Here is a 6,000-nt window from a genome sequence, read left to right as displayed (position 1 = left end):
CATTTAGGTTGTTTTTAGGTTCTGGCTATGACAAACAATGATGCTATGAACATAGTTGAGCACATGGCCTTGTGGCACAATTGAGAATCCTTTGGATAGATACTCAAAAGTGGTATTACTGGATCTTGAGGAAGGTTGTTTCCTAATTTTCTGAGAAATCGCCATGCTGATATCCAAAGGGGCTAGACCAGTTTGCACTCTGACCAGCAATGGATAAATGTTTCCTTTACCCCATATCCTTTCCAGCCTAAGTTATCATCAGTGTTTTTGATCTTGGCCATTCCTACAGATGTTATATGGAATCTCAGAATTGTTTTGATTTGTATTTCTCTAATGGCTAAGGATGCTGAGCATTTCCTTAAGTGTCTTTCAGCCATTTTAGAGTCATCTGTTGAGAGTTCTCTATTTAGGGCTGTACCCCATTTTTAATTGGATTATTTGTTCTTTTAATGACCAAGCTTTGAGTTCTTTGTATATTTTGGAGATCAGCCCTCTGTCCAATGTGGGGTTAGTGAAGATCTTTTTCCATTCTGTAGGCTTTCATTTTGTCTTGTTGACCATGTCATTTGCTTTGTGGAAGCTTCTCAGTGTCAGGAGGTCCCATCTATTAATTTTTCTCTCAGTGTCTGTGTTACTTGGGTTACAATTATGAAGTGATCTCCTGTGTCAACGTGTTCAAGCATACTTCCCACTTTCTCTTCTATGAGGTTCAGTGTAGTTGGTTTTATTTTGAGGTCTTTGATCCATTTGGACTTAAGTTTTGTGCGTGGTGATAGATATGGATCTATTTTCATTCTTCTACATGTTGATATCCAGTTACACCAGCACCATTTGTTAGATATGATTTCTTTTTTTCCATTTTATATTTTTTTGCTTCTTTGTCAAAAATCAGGTGTTCGTAGGTGTGTGGATTGATATCCGGGTCTTTTTAATTCTGTTCCACTGAAGACCAAGCAGTCTTGATCCTTGCTATCTGCCATCCTGCCATCCCCCTCCCCCCCGCCACAAAACTTGTTCGTAGACTTGGAGAAAAATGTACATTACTAAGTCAAAGAAGTCAGTCTCAAAAAATCACAAATTACCCGATTCAACTGTAAGATGTTCTGAATTAGACAAAACTCTTGGAAGTAGAAAGTAGTTGGGGTTGTATCTCAGAACTAGAGTGCTTGCCTAGCATGTGTGAAATCTTGGGTTCTGTGATAGTTAAATTTCATTGTCAATTTTGTGGAATTTAGTAACAGCATGAAATCACACCTCTGGATTGTCTATAAGGCAGCAGTTCCTTTTTTATTGAGCTATATGTTTTTCTCCACTCCTCTCCTTTCTTCTCTCCTCAACTTTACCCTCTCTCATAAGGCAGTAGTTCTTAATCTGTGGGTCTTGACCTCTTTGGAGAGGTCAAATGACCCTTTCACAGGGGTTACATAACAGACATTCTGCATATCAGCTATTTGCATTATGACACATAACAGTAGCAAAACTACAGTTAAGAAATAAAACCAAAAAAAAAAAAAAAAAAGAAATAGCAAAGAAAAAATGATTGGGTGTTACCTTAACTTGAAGAACTGTATTAAAGGAAAAGTTGAGAATCACTGCTAAAAGGGTATTTCCAGAAGTATTTGGCTGAGCAGAAAAGACCTGCCCCAAATGTTGGTGACTGTGGCCCCCTGGACTGAATGAAAAGAAGAAAACTATCTAGGGACCAACATTCACCTCTGCCTCTTGACTGGCAGATATGTGACCAGCTGACTCATGCTTCTGATCCTATAACTTTTCTGCCATGATGTTCTGTACCCTGGAGCTACAACCTAAAATAAACCATCCTTCCTTAAATTGCCTTTGTTAGGTATCTTGCCACAGCAATGAGAAAAATAAGAATACATGCTCTATCTACAGAAAAATACACACAGAAGACAGAGACAGCGAGATACAGAGATAAATAAATGGATTACAGATGTTTTTGGGTTCAGCAAACCGCTCCATGTGGTTCCATAATGGTAGATAGATGACACTAGACATTTGCCCAACCCACATGGCACACAGTACAGTATGAACTACAGATCCTGATGACAGCAATATGTATCTGTCGCTTTTTCACAAAGTAGACCACTCTGGTGGAGCAGAGCAGGGCAGGGAGGACACCAGAAACTCTATTATCCTTCTGTTCAGTTTTTCTGTGAACCTCAAATTTCTATTGAAATCTACTTTTCTCTGAATGTGGTGTATGGTTGGGACAGTCTGGGGAGCTACTGACAGTAGGGACAGGATTTTTTTAATATTTATTTTTTATTTTTTTCATTAAAAATTTCCATCTCCTTTCCTCCTCCCACTTCCCTCCCCTCCCCTCCACTCACACCCCCACACCCTCCCTCTCCAGACCAAAGAGCAGTCAGGGTTCTCACCACTATGGAAAGTCCAAGGTCTTCCCAACTCCCCCCAGGTCCAGGAAGATGAGCATCCAAACTGACAAGGCTCCCACAGAGCCTGTCCATACAGTAGAATCAAAGCCCAGCACCATTGTCCTTGGCTTCTCAGTCAGCCTCCACCGTCAGCCACATTCAAAGAGTCCGGTTTGATCACATGCTCCATCAGTCCCATTCCAACTGGCCTTGGTGATCTGTGGGGCCAGGATTTATCTTTACTGCTTGAACTTGGTTTTTGGAGCTCATTCTCTTTGGAGAGATACCTTGCTTAGCATAGATATAGTTGGAAAGGTCTTGACCGTGCCTCAAAGCAATATGCTAGACTTTGTTGATTCCCCATGAGAAGCCTTACAGTCTCTGAGGAGTGGATGGGGTGGAGTGGGGGAGAAGGTGGAGGGAAAAGAAGGAAGGGAGGGAGTGGGAACTAGGACTGGTATGTAAAATTTCAATTAAATAATAATAATAAAACAAACAGAATCAAATGAGTCATCTGAGTTTGGCACCTTGTAGTGAACATTCATTTGGCTGGTGGGGCTTGTGACACAGCAAGAATTGCTCATTGTGTGGAAAATTTCTCAATGTGGTAAGACCAAAGGCAAGAAGAGTGAAGTTTGAGACAAGTGGGTGCTTCTGCTCCTCTGAGAAATCTGCAGAGGAAAGGAGCATACTGCCCTGCCTAGAGCATCATTTCCTATACCTTTACCTGTTATTTTAAGCCTCAGAAATATAGTGTCTAGAGCCAGACCTAGTAAAGAGAGTGCTAGTTGGAGCCTTCCTGTGGTGGGAACTGGCCCTGGGCATGGAGACCACCTACTCCTCCACTTAGTAGGGGCTGTGGGAGAAGGATGACAAAACTCAAATGAGCGCTCTCCCATTACCAAGTTTATGTGCTACAGGCTGGAAGGCTGGATCCATATCTACGAGGTGTAGCCAAGAGTGGATGGTGGATGAGGCAGGGGAGCACTGCACCCTATTGCTCTTTGTGCCCTGTTTCTGGTTCAGCCCAGCTGGCACAGGAAAATCCTTCCCTTAATACTCAGAATCTGTTTTCTTGTCTTTTTTTATTTAAAAGTTTCTTTTTTATTTTACATACCAAACACAGTTCTCCCTCCCCCTCCTCTGACTCACTTCCACCTTCCCCCCACCCAGCCCCTCTTCTACTTCTCCTTTAGGGTAAGGCCTCCCATGGGGAGTCTACAAAGTCTGGCATATCAAGTTGAGGCAAGGCCAAACTCCTCCCCACTTTACCATGTCTGAGCAAAGAATGTCTCTATAGGCTTTAAAAAACTAGTTCATGCACCGGTGATAAATCTTGGTCTTATTGGCAGTGGCCCCCACAGGCTGCACAAGCCACAGCTGTTCTCCTGTCTTAGCATGGAGATCCCACTGCAGTTGGTTAAAAAGAAGAGCTGGTATGACTGGAGTTTCTCTGGGAATGGCCCTGAAACTAAAACCAGAAGACATGCTGCTCATTCTCAGGGACTTCCCCTAAATCTATGGTTTGAGCTGAGTGTGTGTAACCAGAGAAGTCATATGTCCACTTGGTGCACGGAGCTCAAAGGTCTGTGAGCTATTCAGATTAGGAGAAGACAGCTCCCACAGTCACATTTCTAAAACCTCAGTCACATTCAATATAGAGACACTTATGAGCACGTGATTCATTATCACCTCCTTCAGATTGGTGTTGCTAGTTCTGGGACCCTACAGCTTCTCAGCTGCAAGTGCTTCCTCTGTGAACAGAAAAGGGAACATTAGCTCTTCACTAGGCCCATGCTGCCCTCAGAGTCCAAACATCAAGAATCTAAAGGGAAATTCAATTTTTCTGGTGCTCTCCCTGCATTCTGAATCACGTACGAGCAGTCTCAGAACACCTAGAATTCAGGCTGGCTGCCAGTGGAACTCCTCCAGTGCTCTTACAAGTTTAACTTGACAAGACAGAGCAGTCAGTCTCCAAGCTATAACTCATGCTATAGCGGTGAACAGATAGAACAAAAGACTGTTTATGCATTCTCATAAGTATAAATGCATCATGCAGTAAAAATGACTGCATAACAGAGACATATATGCAGCCCCCTCCATGATGTTGAGTGGCCACATGAAAGTTATGATGTTTAATGTTGTCTACTAGAGAGAAGCTAGCATCGTCTAGAAGAGGGGTCTCTGGGCATATCTGTGAAGAATTACCATTACCGTGATTTTGCTCATTGTGAGGGGAAGAATCACCAACTGTGGGTGTCTCCATTTCCTAGAGGTGATCTGGGAATAAACAAAGAAAGCAAGCTGAGTAGCAGCAAGCATCCATCACACTCTGCACTCTGATTGTGGGTGCAATGTAACCAGATGTCTCAAACTCCTGCCACTGTGATTTACTTACCATAATGCACCTTGAACTGTGAGCTAAAATAAATCCTGTCTCCATTGAGTTCCACTTGCTGAGGCGTGCTATCACAAAAAGAAGAGAAGAAACAAAATGCTTATGACTTCTCTCTTGTGTCCAGTTCTTGTTGGTAACATGTGAATAGAGACATTCATACCTTTCTCCAGCTGGTGATTTCATTCCCCACTGAGTCTTGAGTGAATTATTGTGAATGCAGTGGTTTAGGATAAGGTCAATTTATTGACCTACCGTTTGCAAGGTCAGAAGTCCTAACTGTTGTTACTTGAAGGGGGGGGGGAAACGGGTATCCAACATAGTCTCCTTCCTTTAATATCTGTCTTCTAGAATCTTCAATGGAATATAAAAATTATTTTAAAAAGTATTTATGTATATATGTGTGTGAGTTTATGCCACATGTTTACAGAATATGTGTGCGTGTGTGCGTGTGTGCATGTGTGTGTCTGCATGTGTGTGAGAGAGTTTATACAATGCATGCACAGATGGCTGTGGATATCAATAGAGGATGTTGAATCCTTCAGGGCAAGAGTACAGGAAGCTGTGTGCTGCCCAACATGGGTCTCCTGCAAGAGCAACAAGCATACCTAACCACAGAACATCTTTCAGGCCTCCAAGATACTAGGATTCAACATGTAAGCTTTGACGGAGGAAGGCATACAACTGTTCAATTTATAAAGAGAGTATCAGAGGAGACCTCAAGAAAATTTTTTTAAAATCAATTTTGCCAGTGACCATGTCAGAGGAGCAGGTGGAAATTGAAGTCCAGGTGTCAGTCAAAGAGGAGGAAAATCCCTGATGGGTGATTCTCAGAAAGGCAAGGCCTCTGAGACCACAGACTGTCTTCTATTTCTGCTGTGCCCTTACATGTTTGCCACTGCTATCTTTGGTATCTGGCATGGTGTGAATGGGTGTGGGGAGATTATCATTGCCTGTAATGTAATGTGCTTATCTCATGGAAACATTCTGTTCTATTGGATATTTTTAACCAGTGTATTATTATGAAAATGATTTCTTCTTAAATTGTACTGTCTAATAGATAATAATAATGTTAGTTTAAATAAATTTTCATGATAAAAAGTCAAACAAGGAAGTGTCACCCACCTAGGACACATGAGTTTCTATTGAGAAGCCATAGAGACTGTCGCTTAGGTCAATAATTAGAAAAAATAATTGAGTCCCCGT

The sequence above is a fragment of the Arvicola amphibius genome, chromosome 8, assembly GCF_903992535.2.
Source record: "Arvicola amphibius chromosome 8, mArvAmp1.2, whole genome shotgun sequence".
In the NCBI taxonomy this organism is placed as follows: domain Eukaryota; kingdom Metazoa; phylum Chordata; class Mammalia; order Rodentia; family Cricetidae; genus Arvicola; species Arvicola amphibius.
Note: the sequence above shows the minus strand (reverse complement) of the source record.